Source organism: Harpegnathos saltator, unplaced genomic scaffold, assembly GCF_003227715.2.
Source record: "Harpegnathos saltator strain DR-91 unplaced genomic scaffold, Hsal_v8.6 scaffold89, whole genome shotgun sequence".
In the NCBI taxonomy this organism is placed as follows: Eukaryota; Metazoa; Arthropoda; class Insecta; order Hymenoptera; family Formicidae; genus Harpegnathos; species Harpegnathos saltator.
In genome coordinates, this window is record NW_020230716.1 from 261,420 (window position 1) to 288,084 (window position 26,665).

Below are 26,665 nucleotides of genomic sequence, written 5' to 3' on the forward strand. Positions count from 1 at the left end.
GATACCCCCGGACAAACACGCTATCTCACTGGCGCTATCTCTCTTAGCGAGAGCTTAATCGACCTGGAGATTACATCCTGATGCGACGATGACGACAGGGGCTGAGGACCATTCCAGTAGCCGGCCCGGAAATTAATATCCGCGACCGGGCAAGGGAGCTACCAAGGACCAAGACAATCGCATTTATTGGCGGTCCCGGCGATAACGTAACGGTAGTCCGCCGTCGAGGATGGGCACAGCACGCGACGGTGCAACCGTGCATCATGGCGAAAGGAATGTCCTTTTCCCGACGTCGTTTCTCGTGACATGATATACTCCGCGAATGCACGTGTCCGCATTTATCTTCCGGATGTTACGCGAAACTTGTCTCCACCGCGACAAGATATTGTCCGGCCATCCATTCCGGAAGAAGGATCGATCGACGATAAATAATTCACCATAGAAGCGACTCAAGCAGAAATTTCTTTCCAACCGACTTGAGTCGTTTATTTATTTATCATTTATTATTTATTTATTTCTCTCTTTCCTTTACCGATAATTGTGGATCTGAGCTCGCTTCACAAAGAGATGATATTACAGTGACGCTGTTATACTTTCCCCCTAGTCTACGTTTTTTAACTTTACAAACGAGATGTCACAAAAATCAGGCCATGATCACATAAACTTTTCCCCTAGAGTGAAAAGTGAAAAATGAAAAATTTCTCGTGAAGTCGCCCAGACAACACAAAATACTCCAAAATGTGTGTTTATTGTAATGACTGCACCGGAAGTGAATAAATAAGTTAACTTTTATCACAAGTCATTTAAATAATGAAGTATTCACATATATGTAATAAGAAATAAATCTTTTCAGAAATTTTTTCACAAAAATGTTCGATTTTTTTACCTTAAAAACCACCTTCGTCACCCAGCAAAATAAATATCTTTCTTGAAAGGTACACTAAAGGATTTCTTCTTAAATGCAAGTATATCTTGGGAATATGAAGATAAATTTTCAGCCAAAAATATTGAAAATTGAAAAAGATATGTTTTTTTCCTAAATTTTGAATTTTGCAGAAAACAATTTTTTGTTGTTAATTTTTTTAAATAAGTAAATGATTCGAACGACACTTTTTTTCTACATCAATTGATTCTACAATGTTTCTCGAAGTGTATCTGAGAATTTTTCAAGCTGATCGGATGCGTGTATGTGAAATGGTAGACAATCAAAACGTACGCATGGTCAAATTGACCCAGAGTGTTCTTCTTGATCGAAAAGAGAGGTGTGTTCTCTGAGGGTTAAATAAAACGTTACACACGTTATTGTAAAGTAGTATTAAAAAATATATAAAAGTTTATAAAATATTAATGAATATGAATATTTGTGGACCACCACTAGGGAAAAAGTTACGTGACCGATACCCAGGTCTCACTCACCCAGCCGGACTGCAAACTTTCTGCTATAGTAACGTCTTGAAATAATTTTCCCAACTTATCTTTCTCCCAACACTTTTGCAAAAAGTGGCCCTCCAACTCTCAACCGTGCCCACGGATGAGAAACCGTCCGGATAAGCTGATACTATCGAAAAGATCAATATAATGAGAGTCGTTTAGTATACAACCGGCAACATTTATCGCACACGTGCAGCGGTAGCGGGATAGGTAACAAAAAATTAACAGCGTCGCGGCATGCGATTCTATCGGGTGTGCCTAACGCACCTAGAACCCGCCGGTTTGATTTACGGCCGGCGACGGGAGGGTGCGGCGCTTAAAATTATCGTCCGAAACTCTGGCGGGGTGCAATGAGGGCGAGCGTCCCGCTCTAATTCCCAATTCCGTGAGCCTCTCTCCCTCTCTCTCTCTCTCTCTCTCTCTCTCTCTCTCTCTATCCCTCTCTCTCACCCTCTCACCTCTCATCCTCCCCCGCCCTCCTCTGCCACAGTTCGCGAGGGAAATTACTTCGGGGACACCCGGTGCATCTAAATTTCTGGCGTCGTGCTTCGCGGGCTAGGCCTGAACCTGAGTTTCTGATTTATGTGGGCCCCCGGGGGGAGTCCAGTTGCCGGGGTCTCTCTCTCTCTCTCTCTCTCTCTCTCTCTCTCTCTCTCTCTCTCTCTCTCTCTCTCTCTCTCTCGATGCACCCACACGCCGACGTATGTGCGCGTACACACGTGCGTCGCAATGTAAGCAGCGCGCGCAAGAGAAGCGCGCGCGTGTGCGCACAGCGCCGAGCGGACGAGCGCAGCGCAGCGCAGCGCAGCGCAGCGCGAAGCTCCGAGCGTGGGTGCGGATTTCTATACCCACGGGATGTACTTGACGACTTTCGAGCGCGACGGCCACTTGTTTGCCCGCGTTACGAGAAATGAAAATCGCGCTCGAGAAGCACAGCTCGAGAAACGCGGCATCGATGATCCTCCTCATCGCGACGAAGCGGCTCCCCTTCGGAGAGATCGCGGAGAGAAACGGGGAGAATAGTTAATTGATCGGCTGATCCGGTAATTGGGGGATCCGGCCGCGTGGAAGGTTTTCTCGATTTTCCCGGAAGGCTGCACAGCAAGGGTCATTAAAAGCACTCGTAGTACATTGTTTTAATGAGCCAAGTTTCATCGGTCTCGAGAAAATGTTACTAAATCTCGATCCTGAGGTGAGCCGCTCCAATTACGACGCTGTTGACCAATTCTGCCGGTGCAACCAGCATTCTTGTCCGTGCACATATTTAAATTAACAACAAGAGAGAAAGGGAACAACAAGAGAGAAAGAGCGGACGCGACAAAAGGGACTCCAGCCTGAGGAATTTAGAGGGGGATTTTTCGTGTGATTAGAAAGTTCATCGCGAGCCTCTCGAGGGTGACACGTCGCTGTTGGCGCACCGCTTAGAAACGAGTGTTTGCGCAATTGCAAAATCCGCGTCACAACAGCGCTTTTTCCGCGTACCTAGCTCGCAGCTCGTCGCCTCCTGCGTCTCTTTTCGTAGCTCGGACGAGCGGAAAAGACGACAAAGACTTGGAGTCAACGGCCGGGTGGACAACAAACATCCGATGTGACGTCGTAGTGGACCGATTAATACGAACACATGTACGAGGCGCATAAAATCGGGAAGGAGCGACTTATCCGCGTCCTTCTGCAGGGACGAGACGCACGACGCGCCTCGCACACGCGCGAGCGTCTGTGACGCATAATGCTGCGGTATCGCGGAGGTGCGAGACACGATTACACCTGTGCGTCTCTCCGCGCGCGGCAAATTGCAACGTGAAATTATAGGTGCGCCAAGTTATACAATAAAGATTAATGCACACGATACGGTCTCTCGCGTACCTTCTCTTGCGCGCCTCCTCCTCCTCCTCCTCCTCCTCCTCCTCAGGAGATAGCGCGGACGCGATTTGCTACATGGATATGCTCGCGCTTGCGAAAACTTTCGCGGCTTTGCACGCACGCGCGAGATTTGCAGGCCGGTGAATAATTAAAGTTGCAATTGCGCTCTACGCGTCCTCCTTCGCAGTTTAGCTTATTTATGCTGGAAACAAGGCCGCCTTCGCGATCCGGCCGGGTTTCCAGCCGGAGCTGGAAGCGCGGAGGGGCTTTGGCTAGTGTCGAATATTCGACACTATATGTATACTTTCCATATAGATACGGAGTAACAAATTTAGTTGATACTTTGAACATTAATGAATATACCGAGAAAATTTCGAGTCCATTGATCCTACCGTTTCTGTCAAAAGAATTCGCAAAAGCTGGAGACGCGGTAGCGTAAAAAACGCAACATGTGCTAATTGTAGATCTTCTAGGAGAAACTTTTCACCGGAGTGAAAATTGTTCTCTCGTTTTGTCGTGTGTCATTCGTCATGCGCAGTTGGTTACGTTTTACACGGAATTTTCCTCCTCCCATCTTTCATCTCATTAAGGGGGGAATTACATGCGGAGCAGGCCGCGTTTTCAAGGTTATTTTTACGAATTTTTTCAACAGAAACGATATGATCAATGGACTTGAAATTTTCACAGTGTATTAATTAATTTTCAAAGTATAAAATAAATTTGTTACTATCTATATGGAAAGTATACATAAAACTTTAAACGGACTTTACCTGGAAACACTATTTTTCTAAACTGTCGACACAATTACGCAAAAACTACTGAACTACTGAATAACTTGAAATTTTTACACAATATACAGTAAACATGTAATTTTCGTCCCTACCTCGAACACAGTTATATTTTATTTTATTCATTTTTTTAAATATGATTATAAATTGGAAAAAGTTTCATTTTCGATACTTTTTTTTCGAGTCATTATTTTTCCAAACTTAGCTTCACTGCCTTCATTTCGGTACAGGCTATAATGGCAACCGTATATTTTAAAAATCTTTCTCATTTTTTAATTGCAGAGTAGTGAGAGGGCCGGAATGATGTCGACAGCAAACACAGAGCTCGCAAACGGATGACTGCATTTTTATCTATAATTACAAATTGTATCGGTTCTTGTGATTTAATAAAATTTATTTTATATTTTGAACATTAATGAATACACTGTGAAAATTTCAAATCCATTGATCTTACCGTTTCTGTTAAAAAAATTCATAAAAATAGCCTTGAAAACGGCCTGCTCCGCATGTAATTCCCCCCTTAAAATCACTCGAGTTTATGTAAAGATGCATGTTATATTTTTAACGGATCGCTCGGGGTAAAGTCATTTCCACACTTTCACACAACCCGACGTTCAAGATAATTTTCAGAGATCTATATATCATCTCGATCGCCCGAGCGGAAATAAATCGCATTCGTCGTTAGTGGTTCCAATGTTCAAGCGTTTCACAGAAGGTCGAACGTACATCTTCGTTAAAGAAACAACCATTCGCCAGACTCGCAGGCTGCCGCGAAAATCAATTACGCGTCTTTTTTGCTCGACGTGAAAAATGATGCGACGCGAGAAGCACTTGGGATCGTAGGACGAACAATGTAACGTGATTAAAACTATCGAGACTATTCGCGCGATTTCAACCTACTTACATTGTTCGGCTCTGGACCACGCGGATCACGTGACTTTCACCGACACACATACATGCAGGCATTCAGGTGGCATGTATTTTTTAACCTTGATCTGCATTCCGCGTGAACTCACCGCGGGCGCCGCGATGTAACGATTTCCACGTGGCACGCACACATACACACACGCACGCACGCACGCATGTCTCTTCGCGTAGCCGCGCTGGTGCTTTACGTTACGCGTCTCCACCGAGCAAACGAAACCACCGTATTATATCCCGTATCAAAGGCGCTTAATTGGGATAGTAATTCACAGAGGTCCGCGCGCAAAGCATGAAATTGAATATTAACTCGTTTCGTACGACCACGATGCGCGATGTTTGCAGGATACGAGAAATAAGGCACCGCACCGCAATCGCGATTTTTATTGCGCAGGAAGCGCACGCGAATCTCCAGCCGACGGAGCGCACGACGGAGAGGAAAGGAGAGGAGGAGAAAAGAAGGCAATTTAGCGCTCCGGAAGAATTGAAATCAAGTTATCGCTGGACTCGGATAATTGAGTATAATTGAATAACTGACACGAAAAAAGCAACGGTGGGGATGAAAGTTGGAACCTCACTGGAGGAAGGAAACGCGTTCGTTCCCCCCCCCCCCGCGTTGGGGGATGCGACTCGCAGGTTAACAACGCCAAAAGGAAACCGCCAAACGAGAACGTGTGTGAGGTTGGCCCCGCACTTTTCGAATTTTGAGTTTTTCTTTATTGTATTGTGCTATGTTTGTGTGCTGATTTGTGCCGCAAACGCGAGGCCGATAACTTCAATAACATTTGAGAAAAAAAATAAAAGCGAAAATTTCCCAGCCCCGCACTTTTGTCCGAATGAACCCAATTTTTGTTTGTGAATTCCTACTAATTTGTATAATTTGTGCGTTTGATGAAACTGGATATCTCCTTTCGTTCAGTAGCAAAAAATGTTAAAGTTAAAATACAAATTAACAAATAATTTTTTCTACAATGCATTTATCGCAAGCCTGCAGGTTGTGCTGAATTGTGCCAATCTAGTACAACAATAAACCACTTAGAGATGTATCGGAAACTACTCAGATTGGAAGAAAACATTTGCAAAAATTGGTGACGCAGAAAAAGCACTTTTACATTTTCGAAATTTCGAAAGTTATTCCGAATTGTGCAAGTCAAACCCAACAACTTTTTCTAATTGCAAAATATCCGCAGATGGCTGCCTTTTGCAGTACAAGCATTCAAAGAAAACAACGGAGATACGTAGATCAGCGCGGCAAAACTGAAATGTTCTTTTGCCTGTACCGTGGACTACGATGACCTGACGATGTAATTCTGCAGCATATTTATAGCACAATTCAAAAAAATACAAAATTCGAAAAGTGCGGGGCCAACTTCACACACGTCAAACGAGACGATGGGGCGGCGGCGATGCGCGAAGCCGCTCTTCGGCGACCGGCAATACCGGATCAGCAGCGAGCAACCCATGCGCCGCGATTAAAATTAATTAAGCTCAACGTATCAACGGCAAGATTTTACGGTCGCGTTCGGTAATCGACACTGCGGCGTATAACACGCCGGTTCGTTCCGGCGAGTGGAATCTAGTGCTTGAACCCGCATCGCTGCACGCTCATACACGGCATGCATACATTCACTATTCTCGGGGGTCTCGCTGGGGGACACATTTATGCGCGAATACACAGCCGTACGTTTCACATGCTCCGAGTTATATCCACGGGAGAAGCTTTGTGTGTCTTCTAGATATAAGTATCTCCCTCTCTCTCTCTCTCTCTCTCTCTCTCTCTCCTCCTCCCTCTCTCTCTCTCTCTCTCTCCTCCTCCCTCTCTGCACTACCTCGGTTCTCGCCGTAGCCAACCGGATTAACCTAGTCCGAGGTGGGTACAGTCCCTTGATACGCGAAATGCGGGACGTGGAAACCGGCACGAGAGATTCCGCGCACATCACGCTTAAAATCCCGACTATTTGACCGCGGATGACGCGGCTCGCTTATCGGCTCGCTCGAGTCGGCGACTCGAAAATACCTGCGGATCCCTTCGCGCGTTCACGGAGGATAACATTCCCGACGGGCTGTGAGGACTTAGGAGATGGTCAACGGGGACAGCGGTTGATAGAATCTGATAGTTGTGCACCCAAAAAAAAGTATTCTATTTGTAAAGTGATGTTTCCCATAGTCTCATATTCTAAGCGAAGCCTTTTACAGAAAAAGGATTTCTCTTTCGATAAAGCGATTAGAAATAAGCCATTCATTTAAAAATTATTAGACATTATTCTAACTATTTTCCTCTTATTTCAAGATTTTATCTTATATCAATTAATTCTCCTCTTGTATGAAGAGGAATATTTTGATTTGAATGTCGGCTTCTTTCGTTCAGTCATGCTCTACCTCCAGACATGAACGAAAAATAACCATATGGGTCCAGAATATTTGGAACGCTTTTTAAAAAAGGTATGTATGTTGCAGTAACATATAACGAAGATAATTTACCCATATATATGGTCAAATACAGTTTATAATTTATTGCAAGAAATTAAGTAATATATTTTTTCTTTTAACTATGTTTCAATTGGTTATGATAAACATTTTGGTAGCTATGAAGTCCATAACAAAATTGACTGGAAATTTATTTGTTATAATGATCTTATTTCATTCGTCCCTACTTATTGTAGAAGCGGAGCCAGAAGTATATATATATATATATATTACTTTTCGTTATACATTACAATAATTTTCTCAAATTAACCAGTATAACCAGTAAGAATAAAGTACGGTAAGAATAAATAATAACCCTTTAAAAAAAAAAGATTAAATAATCAACGTGTACAAGAGGAAATTTATATTAAAATCAATAAGATTTGTATTATATATATATATATATAACGTATAATCTCTCTAACTTTAAGAATAATGTATTTATAATATTTTATAGATGATTTCGCTTGTCCTGAAATTACTTTTTTATGTGCATACAAGACATCCTATGAGATACACGAGGCGAATGTCGTCTCTTGGGAATTCGGAGTCGACGACAAGCTGACGCGCCCGCGAAAGAAATTGAGAAAATGACGGAATGATTCCGATCGCGAGATCCATTTCCCCTAAAACCGGTTCTTATATGGTACCAGGACTCGGATCCGAATATAATACAATAAACCAAACGAGAAGCGATCTAGAGTATCCGGAACGCTATTCCGTGCCATTTTACACGTGCGCGAGCCGGCCGGCCGGCGGATTCGCGAGAGCTCGCGGAGCTATTTAAATTTGACGGCGCGACGCCTCACGTCGGAGAGGAGAATCGCGTCCGAATGGGCCGAGGGAGATTCCTCGGTCCATGTATCATCGCGAAACGCGCGATCGAGAGACGCGCGTGTGCGCGCACGGCCGCTTCGTCAAAACCGTCCGGAGATCGTTTCTATCGGTCGCGGCACGCTAATCGATCTTCGTGCGCGGGCGACCGGAGAAACACGGGTCCGTAATGTTATCGAGAGCCTCTATCTAAGAACCTGTCAATTGCCGCAAAGTAGCATGCACGCGAGCGAGAATACGCGAGAGCTCGTGCTCGATCCGGCCGACGTGCGCGCATAAAGAGCCGATCATTAGAGACGATCAAAGGGTGGAGGGATTCGCCTGGCGAGGGGGAGGGCGCGGAAAACGCCGCGGACCAACTTTCTTGCGTTTCGAGTAATGAAACGCTAGACAAGCTCCGCGCTGCTCGCTCTCTCACGGAGAGAGCATGCCGATCGTTGCTCACCCTCGATCGTCCGAGCCATTCCATTCCACTTGGCGTCCCGAAGCCGAGGGGAGGCAAAAGCCGATTTCGCGTGTGAGAATTCTTGCTCGGCTCGGCTCGGCTCGGCTCACCGCTCGCTACTTGTTAGAGCCGCGCTGTAAAATTTTCTAGACACGACCTATGCAACAGCTAACAAGCGGCGAGCGAGACACCGGGAGGCGAGAGGAACTTTTCGCTCAGGTCGTTCGATATCTCGTCCCTGAGACGTGAACACACAATCGTGAGGCATTTTTGTAATTATCATGAGGCTCGTGTTAGGTGACGAGTGGGATCTCGCTCGTGACAATGCGCGGCTCACGCGGCCGATGCTGCGTCAACGGGTCCAGGATAGACGTAGCGTCATCGTTGCGAATGATGAGCACCGGCGATGACATGACAACGCGACCTATATTTCCGCCGGAGCGGTCCAAGTGAGCGAGAATTTTTTTCTCAAGAAATACGTTACACAGGAGCAAAAGTGTGGATCCGCTTCTTTCGGTCTCATTCAACGTTCATTAAAGATACAAGATATACATATATGTGTATATCGTTACGTAAGTCTGAATAATTTTTACAAATTACGAACCGGTTACCTTCGACTCGACTTGCTGGTCCCAGTGTTAATAACGGACCGAGGGAACACTCGGAGGCGGATAGAGGATAGCCGTGGCCGCGAAAAACCCCGCAAAATTTCTCGTATCGCGACACCGAGATCGCGACGTTAATCCCACGTGTAAGGACGTGCATCCCCCCCTCTCTCTCTCTCTCTTCCATCAGCCTGAAAGATCCTCGCCTCGTCTCACGGTACTTCGTCTCGCGTCAGACCGACGCGGCGATCCGAGGTAACGTACGGTCAGGAGAGCCAGCGATCGTTTCTCTCGCGGTAGCTCATCCCAGCGCTTCCGAGCACGTCGAATAGCCGAGAGACGGCGGGCTTCGCACGCCGATCAAAGTGTCGGAGCTACGGCGAAAAATTCGGCGATTCACGACGGGCCGCTCGACGTTTCCGCGCCGCAACGAGGAAGCGGCGGCGAGCGTACGCCGGGCTCGCGTGTCAAATTGAAACGTTACGGAAAACGACAGAGTATCTTCGAGCGAGCAAACGAGAGAGAGAGAGAGAGAGAGAGAGAGAGAGAGAGAGAGAGAGAGAGAGAGAGAGCCAGCGAGAATGTAGCTATCGCACGCAGGTGGGCTAGCGAGAGGTTAACATCCTCGGTCTACCGGCCCTCCGTAACAGCGTCTTAACTCAGTTAAGCTCGACTGACTAGAGAGAGTTCAAAGCGTCGGAGAGGAGCCGCCGACTTGTCTTCCCGTTGATACGAGAGACCCCCTGATCGCGAGGGCGTTCCACGAATGACTCTACCCTCCCTCGCCTTCGTAGCGACTCTCGCGTGCACTCTCGCAATTCGGAATCGTCGAGATTCCTAACGAGTTGCAGCCGAGACACGACTAGGACTGGGACTGGACGAAAAGGAGCGAAAAGGACGCGAGGTGCGGCCGTTCGCGCTATCGCGATTTCAACCGTTTCGCCAATTCCTCTATCGATTGTACTCTCGAAGACCGATGTGAACCTGGCAAGCAACCTGGTAAAAGAAAAGAAAAATTCGCAATACGGTTCGATTGTATTTCGTTTGTACCTGTTTGTATCACTTTTTGTTTCGTTTGTACCTCAAAGGATCTGGAAGTACGAAAGTAACCTTCCGACATATTTTGAAGATCCTGTACTTGCGATTCCTCTGAGGTACAAACGATTCTCTTTCGAATGGCCGTTTTACGATATCTTATACTTGCTTGCTGGTTATTTTTCCTCCTCCCCTTATCTTTTTATCCTTCGAGATACAAACGAAACAAAAAGTGGTACAACAACAGGTACAAACGAAGTAGAATCGAATCGTATGGCGAATTTTTTTTTTTTTATCAAGTTGCTTGCCAGGTTCACATCGGTCTCTCGAAGGACGCCGAAATCAGTGACTTTGTTGTAAAACGAGACTTGGAGGAAAAATTAAGTATAAAAAAAATTAATGTATGAAAATGATTTGCGATAAAACGTTTTGTCATCTCTTTCTATCAAAGTTATTTTGCTTCAGCCATTACAAAGTTGCGGACGGCTGGATGAGTTTGCGTTTGATTAAGCCAGCAGGTCGTTGTAAAAATAACCTACGCATAAATGAAAGCAAAAGGCAATATGATAATTCTTAAATGATTCGCTACTTCTTAGTTAGTCAACTGCACTGTTTTGTCCGGATGCATGCAAAGCTGCATTTTTGCACTCGGATTCTACGATCAAAGTTCGTTTCTGTTTCTGTTTCTGTTACATACGAAGGATACTTGTTATTTGACATAGACACGACACAAAGATACCGATCGGTCGCCGCGAATGTAAATACGGTCTAATTGCGGATTCAATCGCGTGGCAAAGGAACAACATTTACGACGGCTCACCGAACGCCAGTATTCGTAACGGCGCCGAGGTTGCTCAACTATGAGCAAGTAATAACTACGCTACCGGCACACAAATAATAATTACGCAGCGAGCGTTACGACAATGTAATGCCGTCGTTAGAAAGTATCGTTGAGCTGCGCTCCGATAAGTTACGGCGAGACGAGATAAAAGCGAAATCGTCAGAACGCTGTCACTCCCGAGTTCCCTGGTGTTTGCAAGCTGATGAATGAACATTTTCCAAAGCGACAAATTCAGCCGCTCGACGTCGACCCGAGCAAGTGTTCTCGCGCCGCAATATTTTCTCCGCTTTTCACGCGTTTTTCATCGAATAAGAATTATTTGGATCATTCCGTCGGATCGTATAGATCTATCAATTTTTCGTATTTGCAAGTTGTACATTCAAAAGTAAATCGTATTTTCAAGCTTTGTGAAGTGAACGCCTTCCCCACGCTCTCGCATATCGCGTATATTTAGGACTCCTGCTTCCTCAGGAGCCTCAATTGGAAATACGAAGGGATCGCTACAACAAAAGGACAATAATTTGGTTAAAAATACCAACGAGCCCCCGCCGTGTGATTGGAGTGTACGGTGCTGCAGCAGCGAGAGATTTGCTATCGCTCGATGAAACTGACGTTTCCGGCACTTCGTCTCGGCCTGGTTTAGATGAAATTCGAAAATTCCTCGCATCTCACTGATCGTCTCCCGTTAGGAGATGACGAAGAAGAACAGAGACCAAAGTCGTGGGAAACTCGCCGAGCGAGCATCGAGCATGGGAATAGGAGGTATTGGTTATAATTCTATACCGCCGTTCAGTTAAGTACCTTCCGATTAAAGTCGGCGGCCACGTGAAAGTATACAGTTATGGTTGCAGGGGCGTCCATATTCGTACGCTCTCTATCAGTCTACGCCGGTAAGAAGAGATTGTCGGGATCGAAAAGAATGAGGCAGCGATTGAAGCGGAACATTTTTACGCCGAGTCGGAGCTCGAGCGGTACGAATTCTGCGGGGAGAGCAAGGCGAAATTCTCCGAGGGGATATTCTCGAGCAAGTCGGTTTTCGTCCAGAGAAGAGCCTCGGGAAATTATTCGAGTCAAACTTGCACGAGAAACTTTTCTATCCTTGCATTAACATTTAAATCTGCATTCAAATTTCTCCGAATAATATCACTGAGTATATTTCGCATTCTCCTCTAAATTTGACGCATGCACTGTTATTACGGAGAGAGACAGAGAGACAGAGAGAGAGAGAGAGAGATAGAGAGAGAGAGAGAGAGAGAGATAGAGAGAGAGAGAGATAGAGAGAGAGAGAGAGAGAGAGAGAGAGAGAGAGAGAGAGAGAGAGATAGAGAGAGAAGGGTTCATCAGGCACGGTAGGAAATCCAAGAAACTCCAGTGTCATAAACTATTCAAAGAATCTCAAGCGAATACGTTTGGTGAAGAAAACGGGTCTTAAGAGGGGAATTGTGGAGCAGGTGGTTTTCAAGACTATTTTTACGAATTTTTTTAACAGAAACGGTAGGATCAATAAACTTGAAGTTTTCACAGTGTATTCATTAATGTTCAAAGTGTAAAATAAATTTATTACTATCTACGTGAAAAGTACATGTAAAACTTTAAACTTTATCTGGAAACACTATTTTTTTAACTGATGACACGATTACAAAAACTACTGAACCAAATAATTTGAAATTTTTACACAATATACTGTAGACATGTAGTTTTCGCCCCTACCTCGAACACAGTTATATTTTATTTTATTCATTTTTTTTTTACATGATTCCAAGTTGAAAAAAAGTTTCATTCTCGACACCTTGTTTTGTACAGTCATTATTTTTCGAAACTCGGCTTCACTGCCTTCATTTTTTTGGTACGGGCTATAATTAATGGCAACCGTATATTTTAAAAATCTTCCTCATTTTTTTTATTGCAGAGTAGTGAGAGACCCGGATTATTATGTCGACAGCGAATATAGAGCTCGCAAACGGATGACTGCATTTTTATCTATAATTACAAATTGGATCGGTTCTTGTGATTTAATAAAATTTATTTTATATTCTGAACATTAATGAATACACTGTTAAAAATTCCTGTTAAAAAGATTCGGAAAAATAGCCTTGAAAACGGCCTGTTCCGCACGGTAATTCCGCCCTTAAATCGCAAGGATTTCAATCAACGACGGGGCAGGAGATTTCTCAAACCTACGATATCTCTCATCGTTTTCTCGAACGAGCAAAACGAGACGGGTGCTGCGATGCACCTGCACTTTTCGCGAGACGTATCGATGCAGAAGGAGCGTTTCGGCGAAACGTTACGCAAGAAGAGGCGAGGATAATGACGCTCCCGGAACATCTCGAATCCTCGCGCGTATGATTTACACTCGTGCAAGTAACGGCTCTTGGGGAGAGTTCGGATTACAATTACCGGCCGGCCGTTTCGGACGAGATAAAGCGCCGCTGTTTGCACGTAACACATCATCGCGAATGGAAGCGCGAGACAATAATGAACGTCGTTCGCGGCGCGGCCGCGTTTGTCCTTTCGCGGTGCGCGTTTTATCGCTTACAATGTGCAGATCTGTAACGGCCGCGATGGTGGTTTCCACTCGCGAGAGTACCCGGCGATTTCATTCTTTTCGGACTGAAGATCCTATACACGCGAGACTCAATCCGCAAGCTCGATGCTACGTTATTGTATCGGTCCGTCCGTGTAACTGTTTCAGTCGTTTGTGGGAAATCATACGTGCTGATGATACGTGCACGATGGAGACGCAAGCCGTGCAACAATATCGCGCAGAGAAAGAGACTCGGGATATACGACTTGACGAAAATTTTTGCTACTACTAGATCGACACTGGAACGAAGAAAGAAAATTTTCTAATGCCAAAATCAATGCGTCTTGCTTCACCTTCGTTACCAATTCGGCCAAAGCATCTTTCGTCGGATGACGCGTGATCGTTTAATCTCAATGCTGACAATCGTTAATTAACGACGGATGATTCATTCTCCCGTTCTCGCGTTATCGCGAAAATTTTGTAAAAATCGCCCAAACTTACTCGACTTTCCTCGTCCGTTTCGCTTTCCCGTAGACGAACGAATAACAACGAGACGGTGACACTGCTCAGCTCGCACTCGCGAGGCTCAATTGGCAGCCGAGGAGTGCTCGACTTCGATTTCGACATCCGAGCCTGACTCACAATGTATCGCGAAATTTTGCAACAAGCGAAGAAGGGGTGGTTTCCTCGCTTGTTCTCACTTGTCCGGACTGAGAGCCGCTGCTCGCATGAGTTTCATTAATCTGACCGCGCCTGGAGCCTCGTCTTGTATCGTGTGTCTACGTGTGCACCGTCTCGCACGTTTCTCCGTGCACGTGTATGTACGTGCTCTTAGATATAATACACGAACACGTGCGCGCGAACGCGCGCACTCGACCCTCAGTGACGGGCGCTGGCTCCGGACGCACACACACATACACACATACACACAGAGAGAGAGAGAGAGCTGCGTATAAGCGCGGAACTCACGCACGCACACACACCGACACACGGGCTAGCAACCCGGTTCATTACGTCCCCGGTGTACAAGCACGTATGCGAGAGCCCGTGCACGTGGACCGGCTACGTGCGCGCGAATAAAAACATAAGCACGCAGGTAGAAGTGCGGTGAAATAAAAACACGGATGTACAGGGTGATCGGAAAGTAATAGCCGTGATTTGTCTCGCTTTCGTCCTGAGCGAGGAAAGGCCCGCCGCCGAGGAGGCCGTGAGCTTCCCCAGGCGTCTCTCATCGGAGGAGCATTTTCTCGCACCTCGAGATCCCGGACGCGCGATTTAAGCCGACGGTTTGTTTGGCTGGATGAGTACGAGTTCGATTAGGCATTCCCAGCCACACACACCGAGAGATCGAACTGCCCGCGTGCGAAATACGAAGAGAGACGCCCGATCAATTGAGTGCTTCTATTCTGTTCCTCGCCAACGTGCGCGAGAACTGTATTCCCTTCCTATTCATGTGTGAGATAAATCTTAGCAAGTGTCAGGAGAGCCGCGGATCGATGTGCGACACTGACAAATTAGTTTCGCGTCGTAGCGCTAAGTTACGTGATTATATCAGACCTTTCCCGGCAGAACATCGACACGAGACACGAGAGCTGCAAGAAAGTTGTCTCGGAGATGGATACCCTCTCTCAGCATTTTTAACTCGCAGCGTAATCATTTAAATTTCAGGGAAAAGAACGTATATATCAGATGCATCTCGAGGAAGATCTTATCTCTGTTATTCATTCGAATGTCCCGCCACGGGGGGAGGGGGGAGGGTGGGGGGGACAATTATCACGAGATCAATTAATATTGTCGAGTATCACTTCGTTCATCGTGCAGGATCGAACATCCCGCGAAATTTCGCGGCGCGCGCTCCCCGACGGTAAACGGCGGCAGTGCATGGAGATAAATCAAGAAATCGATAATTATCAACTTTCAGACCGCACTAAGTGCTCTTAAGGCCCGAACCGGTTTGGCATACTTTCATGGGAACAATCGTAAATCAATTTGAAAGATTGAACTTTTGACAAACGCCTCTGGGTGGCCAGCGGGGTTAGGTCAACATTGAATCACGCTGGAAATAATGACAATTTGTAAATGACGCCGATTAACGGCCGCATGGCGAACACTGTATTTTTCGTATGATGCATGGTCCGCCACGCTGTATGTGTCACTTTATCAAGTAATTATAGCCTATCAAGGAATTTAGCATCAAGATACGGTAAATCGTTTCTTTTTCCGCACATCGTGTACGGAATACGTACGACAAGATGAGCAGGAAATATAAACACTCAAAACAAGCGGTATCATCTAAATTTTAGAGAGTTTCATTCTTATATATATATGGCCTCAAGAGGATTCCCCTCAGATTAAGAGGAAGATATTATAAACACATTACTCTTGAAGTTAAAGGGAGGATTGTATGTTATATGCAATATAATGCATATAATGCAAATCTTATTGATTTTAATATAAATTTCCTCTTATGTACAGATTATTTAAGAGAATTATTTTTTTAAGAGAATTATTATTTACTCTTACCGCATTTTATTCTTATTGTACCCGTTTGTACCTTCCTTCAAATCGTTTGTACCTCAAAGGAACCGGAAGTACAGAATTTTCAAAAATCATTCGAGAGGTACTTTCGCCAATTTTTGAGATATCGCAAAACGGCCAACACCATTAAAAAAAGAATCATTTGTAACCGTTTGTACCTCCCTTCTCTCGAATAGCGTTGGCCGTTTTGCGATATTTCAAAAATTGGCGAAAATACCTCTTGGACATTTTTTGAAGATCCTGTACTTCCGGTTCCTTTGAGGTACAAATGATTCGAAGGGAGGATTTTTCGGATGGCGTTGGCCGTTTTCGGATATCTTGTACTTGTTTTGCTGACTATTTTTCCCCCTTCCTCTATCTTTTTATTCTTTGAGGTACAAACGAAACAAAAAGTGGCACAAACAAGTACAAACGAAGTACAATTAAACCGTATTGAGATTTTTTGTTTTTTATTAAGTTGTTTGCCAGGTTCACATCAGTGGAAAAATCACATTACAAATAGAATATTTTTTTTTTAATGAATGATATCCTCACATATTGTACACACAGTATGGAGGAAGAGATAAAAAAATTAATTTATGCGCCGTAGCATTCAAATTTCAATATACAATTTCAAGAAGCATCGACTCGCGGCATAAAATCGCCACTGATCCAAGCTACAATCGAATTCGCAAGACACGCACGAAACTTAATCGACAGACTGCCAACGCTGATCTCCGAAGTGATGAGTATCATTTGTTAACGTCAATCACGGCAGCGCGAGCGCGTTTGCTGGACCGATGAATAAAACAATGAAGATATTCGCCGGATGGATATTAAAGGAAAATTAATTCTGTTTAGTCACGCATCAAATTAGATAGCAGCCACCTATAGAGAAACCCTGACAGCGCTCGACAAATAAAGCTTTCCGCTTTGTTATCGTAACAAGACAGTATTGTAATGCCGCTCTAATAACACGAGACGTCGAACAACCGCTGCTTCACTTTAACCCTCGCATCTTACATCTGTTTGGTGAATCTTACTGAGGCCTCAAAGGATATGCGTGCGTGTGTGTGTGTGTGTGTGTGTGTGTGCGTAACTTTTCTCTCCCCCACCCGTGTATGAAATAAAATCTTGTCGAGTCATAATAGCTGCGAGTCGATGTACCAACAAATTAATACGGCTTTATACGGCACGGCATGTCTCTCGATCTGCACGATTTTCAGACTTGCCCAAAATTCAACACAAGCCAAAGTTGCAAAAAAGTCAATACAAATAAATACCCTGTCCAAGCATTTTCAATTGTTTAATTTCTAAATCTCTGAAAGAGATATTACATATATAGATAAATCGGGGTGAAGATCACATCTCAAGATATCGGTAAATAAATCACAACTCATGTTTGACGTTTCCCTTTTCTCTTTTCCCAGCTTGTTTCCCAACTCCTAGTTAACAAGTTGCAGGTTCGAGTGAGCGTAACGTAACTAGGGATGCAACGATTTCTCAAAATATCGATCACGATATTATCGTCATTCAGAACCATCGATAACGATAATATCGATAATTTTGAAATATATCGATATTTATGTAAAAAATGTATACATATAGGGGTATGCATATAAAGAGTACGCACGAAAAATTTGAAAATATCTTTTAAAAATTTTTATCTTCATATAATTTATTGTCGTATTCTTATTCGAAGATATATAATGAACCGCAGTCATTTGCCGGAGATCACCACATATATGGAGCAGGAGATTTATTACGGTTCAACGATTGAGGTAGAAATGATAAAAGTGAGCGAATTTACTAGACATCGAGCAATTACATAATATATATTCTAGTGAATTCACTCACTTTTGTAATTTTCATCTCGGTCGTAGAACCGTAATAGGCGCCCAGAGCTGTAACTAAAAAATACGAAAATCAGTAAGATTCATATCGATATGTCGATTTTATCGGAAACAAAAAGAAATATCGATAAATATTCGATATTTGTCTCTCGATGTATCGATATTTCGATATTATCGATTTATTGTTGCATCCCTAAACGTAACTCGCGCGCGCGCGCGACAAATTCGCGGGAAGGAAAAGAAACTCGAGCTTTACGACGCGCGATTTAGCTAGATCCGCGACAACGTCCGCAAATAAAATATCCGCAGAACGCCGGCGTGAGATGCGAGGGTTAATAAACGCATTCCGAGTTCCGACGACGTCTCAACGCCCCGGCCAGTCCATTTTCATATCGTAGGAATTTCTCCGATCGAGAATTCCTATGATCCTGACCGCGATCATCGCTTCCCTCTCATCGCCGAAGCGCTTGCCCGGAGGGGGTGGCGAGGGGGGACGCACTGCGAAAAACGGTGGAGGCACGCGAACACCCACCGGTTCAAGCACCGCTGCGCGGTATATCGCGGGGTCTTTTATTTATAGGTAAGCTATAAAAAACCGAAAGAAGGCAGCGCGCGGGATTAATCAACGACATTCTTAATACCCGCCGCGGGCGATGACGGAAGTTTTCAGGATCGCTATAACGCGCCGCCGCCTCCGCCGCGGCGCGGCGGTTTCACGCGGCGCGCCGTACATCTCGGGGAAACCTCGACTGCGCGGCCGAGAGCGAGTGAATCCGTCGAGGAGCCGAGAAATGAGACGACTGAGGTTTGTCAATTAATAAGTCAATTAATAACTGACGATAATTCGTTAAATTCCGAAATCGCGCATCCGTTTGATTTCGCTCTCTAGGAATATAAATCTTTTGTTTCTTTTACGCTAAAAAATGCGCTCCCAATTTTCCAGGAATTTCTATTAAAATTTTCAAACAAATATGCAATTCCGGGCAAATTCTACGTAAATTCATCCGTTTCGGAAGCTCTACCTGGTGTTTCCTGCCTTCTTAATTTTACTATCTCATCAAAACACAATTAAAAGCTGCTCTACTTTCGAATATGACCCGAGTACTTGAAATCGAGTATCGAAAAAAAGGCTCGCGTGTAGAAATTTGTTCCCGAAATACAGATAAAGAAATACAGAAGATACAGAAATACAGATTCGTCCCCGGACGAGTCAACGAAAATTTCGACAGGAACTTCCTGAATCTTGAAACTCTCCGAGGATCCGCCGAGCTGTGACGTTATAAATTTGCAAGTGCGCAGAAACGAAATTTTTTTCACGAATCGTATACAAATAGATTGGATCCCCAAGACGACCGTGACCTTCCCTCGCGAATCCGCGAATGAGTCCGATGTGAATGTGACACATTAAGTATCCATCTTTACAACATACTCGGACCGTCATAACGGAGCGAAATTAATTGCCAGTCGCAGACGGCAAGGTAAACGCAGCGGGCCGCTCTGGGAAAGAAATGTTAATCGCGGAAGTGCATCGCGGACCGTACGATCGATCCGATCGGCGCTAATTAACTGTCAAATTAACACGAGTTATCGTCCCCTCGAGGGGGCCACGAGGAAAAGGACCTAACCCCGGCTGTGCGCTATCGCGCACGCTCACTGTCGAGATTTATTACGAGCGTGCGATGTGTATTTATCGTATTTTCGTTTCATTGACACTCGTTTCGCGTGACGAAAGAGCCGTTCCGTGCCTCCGTATCGAACTCCGCGTGGCGGTCAACGTGTTAATTAAGGATACGCAAACAAGATGACGTCAGGAAACGCGTCCGAAGACGCGTAATCAAGTCCGTGTTTTCAGCGGAATCGATATCTTCGTCATATTCCGTGTAAAAGAGCGTATAAATCCGTGATATAAATGCTCTATGCTATAAATAGACGACAAGCGGGAACAACAGCACGCATTAGAGCGCCTTTCAGAGGCGCCTAAGAGGAAATTGCGTCAAGCAGCGATTACCTTGATACCGATCTGAAATGGATGCCATAAAAGCGGCGAGCGCAATACTATTTTTTATATCCGGTCGCGGCGATCAGCCCGACGCCGGGTGTCGCACGCTGTCATTCAGTTGCGCGCATTCATGTCACCGCGAGGCGAATTTATGCAACGTCTACAGAACGTCAATGGGAAATCCGATTCGCCGGCGATGCCGGTGCGAGAGAGCGCGGCGCGAATCGGCACCGCAGGTCGATATCGAATTCTCGCGTTAACGTTGGCGTAACGAACGAACGCGAGAGCGTCGTTTCCTCGATAATGAACGTCTTCACGCGCGGCAACGAGTGCGTCGTTGCATCATTGTGTGTGAATCGGCCGATATAATTGGGGCGGGTCTTCTCGGTTCAACGGCAATGTTATCGAAATTAACAGTCGACTCGCTAGGAAGAATAACGTATGATAGATTGAGCTCTCTCGTGAATATATTGCTGTGTTGAATCAAACAAGATGTACTCCGATTACGGCGTCGTTTGCCAATTTGATCGGTGCAGCAGCAGCAGCAGCAGCAGCGTCTCCTCTCTCCGCGCGAAAGATTCGAATTAACGCTAACGAGCTGAGGCTAACGCGACGAAATATCGCTGCCGCTGGGAATTCAGCGGGGAATTTTTTGCGACTAGAAAGTTCGTGACGAGTCTCTCTCTCCTGAGGATATCACCTCCACAGCCAGCGTTGACGCTGACGGAATTCCGCGCGCGGCTCTAAAAACAAATGATTGCGCAATCGTAAGTCCCGCGTCACAACGCAGCGAAATTAGCCGTCCATCGCTAATCCTAATGACGGGCACTTTTTTTCCTAATCATTCGCCCGAAGAGTGCTCATTATTTTGCAATTCCTTGGGTCCTTAAGTGCCGGCGTGCACTTAAGTCGCGCAATTATTGGCACGATACCAGTTCGCGTCGGATCCGCACGCGTGTCGGATGCATTTTCTCGCGAGGCAAGAAGCACGTACGACTCTCGGAAACGCGCGCGTCCTCAGCGAGGGAAACGCGCAAGCGTAAAAGTCGCACAGAACATGCACAGAGAGATCGATCGCGACTGCGAATGAGTCAGAATTACGTGATATTCAAGATGAGCTGATCCTGGGACTTGCATTCGTAAAGAGTCCGAAATTTCAGAGCGTATTTCCTGCCTCGCGAAAGGCTCTTTAAATTTCACTGTACCTTCCCTCTTGTGATTTCTAATTTCCACTCTCCTCCTCTCTTTCTCTCTCTCTCTCTCGCTCTCTCTCTCTCTCTCGCTCTCTCTCCCCCTCTCTCTCCCCCTATCTCGTTCTCCGTGTATCTCTATCCTTCGCCACGCCCCCGCGGATTCTCAAAAATCTCCCTCGCATTCTTCATTATGACGTAAATCTCACTTCGTCGGCCGAGCTTCCCCCGAGGTCGGCCAACGAACGTAACGCGATGCAACAGGTTTTCGCGGCCAAAGACTGCCGATTGATCCCCATTCCCACGAAGGCGCTCCTCACCACGCCACGAAGAGGCCGAGAGACCGCGGCGGCGGCGACGGCGGCAGCCGATGCGATTCACGGCGGTACGCGCGAATATAATCGGCCGGCGCGGAAATTGTCGGTTCCACAATGTTGCCCGCGCGCGAATCAAGCCCCGCTCGCTCGCGCACGTTGAAAACGGTTAATAAATACGGCTTTGCGAGACGTTACGTGTACGTATGCGTGTACGTTACGTGTACGTATGCGTACGTGCGTACATGTGCGTAAAGAGGAAGAGCGGCCGGCGGGGGGAGGGTCTGGTATTTTGTCAGAGACGTGCACTTATCCCATCGTGCACGTCGCCCTTTCGTTTCTCCCTTTTTCCCTTCGGCCCTCCTCGCACGCTCTATCGTCCACTCGTACCACCTACCCCACGCACACACGCACGCACGTGCGTTTTAAGTACACGCAAAAGCTGTGTTTATCATTCCACAGCAGTCTCTTCCCTCTCAACTTCACCATCCCCCCCCCTCTCATCTCTGCTTGCCTCTTTGCCCGTCGTTCGTTCGTCCGTCTGATGATTCTACCTTATTACCTGCAACGTAACGTGCATGCGTGCAGAGCGAAGGTGCAACCAGTGACAAAAAACGGCGAGGAATTAAGGCAGCGCGAAACGATCATTTTTCACGCGAGGACGACGACGGAAAAAAACTCGCCCGTTCGTGCGCAACCATATCGGGCTTTTCATTGTCTACCGTAGTAGATAGTGTAAAAATGGCAAATTATTTTCGATGCAGTTCGTAAGGTGTTAACTCGACGTAAAAAAAATGGAGTCAATGCCGTGAATGAATTTTTAAAATGTTTCATTTATAATCATTCCATGCCTAGGAAGAATCAAGTTCGACTACTGTTGTGTATATAAAAATAAAAAAAAAATTCTATGGTGTCCATGAAATGTTTACAAGAGCCATTTTTTTTTTTTTTAAGAATCCTGTGTGTCCTCGCAAAAACGTACTACAAATATTTGACTTGTGCTATTAATTTTCCATCATCTGGCGACCAGATAATAAAACTCGGTTATAGAAACAAGAAGATTCTCACAGGAAAAAGATTGTTGCTTGAACTAATGTGACAATATAAACAAACCAGGTGTGTTTCGGTCGAAGGAATTCCCGTTCGCAAGAGCGAGGAATCTGATTTCCCTCGACCAAAACACGCGCTTGAATCATTCACAATATCACATCAATTCAATCCATCCTTCTTCACGTGCACGAACTGAGGTTTTCCTCCCGATTGTCTGAAGATTTTCACAACAGCTCGTCCTGCCCGATCGGCAGATACAACGTCGGAACAAGGAAACAAGGAAACAAGTCGGAACAAGAAAATTTTCAAGATCCATATATCCCGCGGCTTTACGGACCCGTTAATGAAGGATGCATCCTCCCGCAAGTGGCTAATCGGACGAGTGCCCTTCTATAAACTTGGCGCAGCGAAAAACAACCATGTCGGGAGGGTTGAATCACCGCGCGCGTTCGCGATTATAATAAATTCGATCGCAGCGTGCTGAATCGCGGCAATGCTGCGAGAGATGCCGCAGACGCAGGCACCACTATAGCAACCGACATGCAGTGGGTCAATTCGATTCCGCCTTTAATGACCGGGTAGGTGGGGAGCCTTTTAATAATCCTTCCTCTTGAACCCCGTTCGATCGTAGGTTCGAAAGTCGCGGCAAGGTTAAGTACTTGCACTCGCGTTGCTCGTCGGATGGCCTTCCTTCCGGTTCGGAACGGAGCGGCAAATCGCCGCCGTCGATTATCGCGGCTGCGATAATTAACCTCTTCCTTTCTCTCTCTCTCTCTCTCTCTCTCTCTCTCTCTCTCTCTCTCTCTCTCTCTCTCTCTGCTTTCCTTTTTCTCGGCGGATGTGCGAGACGGCATTTCCGAAATCTCGCAAGCGGGATCGTCGACGACAGACGACGCTATCCGCGCGATAGGTATTAAATATTAGGTCAATCGGAAAGTTCCGTCCGTTTTCTTGCAAAACGTATGGCTTTATTTAAGAAACAAAATGAAAAAGTACATCAATCAAAGTATTGTCCATCGTTAATGATAACTTTTTCCCATCTTTCGGTCAGCAAGCGAATTCCGTGGCGAAAGAATTACTCATTTTTGGAGGCTATCCAGTCAGAGACCCATTTTTCGACGTCTTCATAAGAATTGAAGCATTCCTCAGCAAGTGCGTGTGCCATCGACCGAAACAAGTGGTAGTTGGAAGGGGCACAGTCTGGTGAATAAGCCGCATGGGGTAACACTTCCCAGCGAAGTGCTTCTAACGTTTCCTTGACAGATTTTGTGACGTGAGGCCGAGCGTTGTCATGAAGCAAAATCACTTTATGCTGTCTCGTTTCATATTCTCGTCGTTTTTCGTGCAATGCTCGGCTCAAACGGATCATTTGTTCTCTGTAGAGATCCCCTGTGACTGTTTGACCACTTTTCAACAGCTCATGGTACAGCACACCCTTCTGATTTCACCAAATATAGAGCATTATCTTCTTTCCGTGGATATTCCGCTTTGGCGTCGATGTTGAGGGTTGGCGGGGATCGCAAATAGTTTTTCGTTTGGGATTGTCAAAATAAATCTATTTTTCATCCCCAGTGATGATACGATGTGAAAACCCCTTTCTTTGTTGGCTAGCAAGTAGAATTTCGCAGGTGGTTTCTCGTCTTTCAATGTCTCTTGGCTTCAGTTCATATGAGACCCATTTTCCTTCCTTGTAAACCTTTCCTAAGGCTCTCAAACGATCGGAAATGACAGATCGAGCACAATTTAATGTTTCTGCAAGTTGCCTTTACGTTTGACATGAGTCTTCGTCCACCAATGCCTGCAATTCTTCGTCTTCGAATACTCTTGGCCGTTCAGAACGCTCTTTGTCCTCTACATCAAAATCACCAATTTTAAAGCGTCGAAACCATTCTTTGCATGTTTTATCGGAAGGAGCATTATCACCATAAACTTCTACAAGCATTCGATGATCTTCAGCTGCAGTTTTCTTCCAATTGAAGCAAAAGATTAATACTTCGCGCAAATGACGCTTATTTGGCTCAAATTTCGACATTTTCGATGCAGTGAAAAACAATGTTATTGATGCAAACGTATACTTTTATGTATTGAATGTTATTGACAGATGTCAAAACAAGTTCTAGCTATAGCTACTTGTCGCTAAACGGACGGAACTTTCCGATTTACCTAATAAATCGCGGATGAGGGAACGATTCAGTGAAGTCGGACGAGCTCGCGGTGTAGATAACGATCAGTTGGGATTTTAGTTCGAGGTCTAATTAATCGCTCGAAGGTGCGCTACCGTCCTGATGAATAGAGCTCGACAGATCAAGCTCGATCGTACGATACGTCAAATACGGTAATAAAAAGCACCCTTCAAGCAGATCCTCCAGGCATACCGAGAAGATTCGTAAGGAAGACCGGATGAGGGCAATGAAGTTTCCCTTTTGTTCCCTCTGCTGGAGTCGTCGTAAGAGGGAAAAAAGGTAAAAGGGACTCTCGGAGGGACGCGGACGGAGAGAAAGAGAACGAGAGGAAAAAAAGAGCGAGAAAGAGAGCGAAAGGATGGCCACCGGATAATTTTATGTCGACGAACGTACTGCATATGCAAGTGCCACTGCAGTCACGACGACACGGTGGCTGGTTCTGCCATTGTGTGCGTCAGCACATACGCTACCCTTGAACATTTTCCCGACACAGACACGCTCAACGCGTAGCCCCAACGCATTGTTCGCTTTTTTGTTTACGGTTTACAACTCGCACGTGCCGCGCGCGTTTCTTGCCGTATTCGGCGAAATCAAGTAAAACATACCATTCGTGATTTACGATTCAGAAGAGCGTTTCGTAAGCAAGAACGCTCAACTTTTGCGCGATATGTATTTCCCGCTCAGTTCGATCGTCGCTTCGCGCGACAGCACGATGTAACGCGTCGTAAAATATTCAGAGAGAGAGAGAGAGAGAGAGAGAGAGAGAGAGAGAGACACCATAGGTAAATCGCATCGATCCGTCCAAATCAATTGTACTTGCTTCGAGACGGCCGCTGTTGCGGCGGCGGTTACTCTCTGCTTTTCGAGCGAGAAACTTGGATTCAAGTAATCGCCATCTTGAGAGAACAATGACTTTGAACGCTTCGCAGCACAACTGCGCATAATACTCGATATTTGACCATGGAGTTGTTACTCCGACCGAGTCGTTTCATGTACAAGTGTGTTTGTTATCTTCTGTTTTGCAGAAGTGCGACGCTCGACAAGAATTGCTCGAGCTATCTCGAAGCGTTTCCGCGATACTCGCTCGTTACACTTTCCACGAAATCGAACGCACAAGCGATTCCCTTTGGTCATGCTTTCGCGGCATAAAAACGCGGCATATAATAACAGCAGTTCTTTCTTCCCACAAACTCGTCATTACCTCCCCAACACTAAGCTACCTCCGACATCATCGCGATTCCGTTGCATATTCAAATGCGCGCGCGACTCAGCGAAGTTATTCATACTTAAGCGCCGTAAAAACGCACCGATGGCGATTAAGGGAAGAAGAGGTGGGGCCGTTGGTGTGATCGCTAAATTACAGTAATCAATACGTATCGTCGAGATCGAACTTGTTAAACTAAATTCAGCGGAGCAATGAAACGGACATTCGCGACTTTATAGCTTGCTCGGTTCTTACTTTAGCTACTCTTCCTTTTCTTCCTCGATGCATCGTTATCTATTTCGTTCCGTAAAGTCGAGAAATACAAACGCGTATTTATGCGCACTTATAGGAGGAGAAAAATATGTTATTTACACGTAATTTATTGTCGATATACGTTACTTGATGAAACGGAAAATGAACTCTAAAACCACTTAAATCAAGTGATATGCGATGTTATTTTACAGTCGTTTTCGCGTAGAAGCGTAGAAGAAGCGTAGAATTTACTTCACGCTTATCACAATCTCTTTGTTTAGTCCTGCTTCTTCATACCGTCTTTCATGCGTTCGCTTTTTGCGATACACACAACGACAAAAATAAATAAA

General features: G+C 45.4%; 1 protein-coding gene across 1 annotated transcript in view; it reads right to left on the reverse strand.

Moving 5' to 3' along the window:
- Ntan1 (N-terminal amidohydrolase 1) overlaps positions 1-26,665 on the reverse strand; it is a 77,554-nt gene that overhangs the window by 49,840 nt on the left and 1,049 nt on the right. The window lies entirely within an intron of this gene.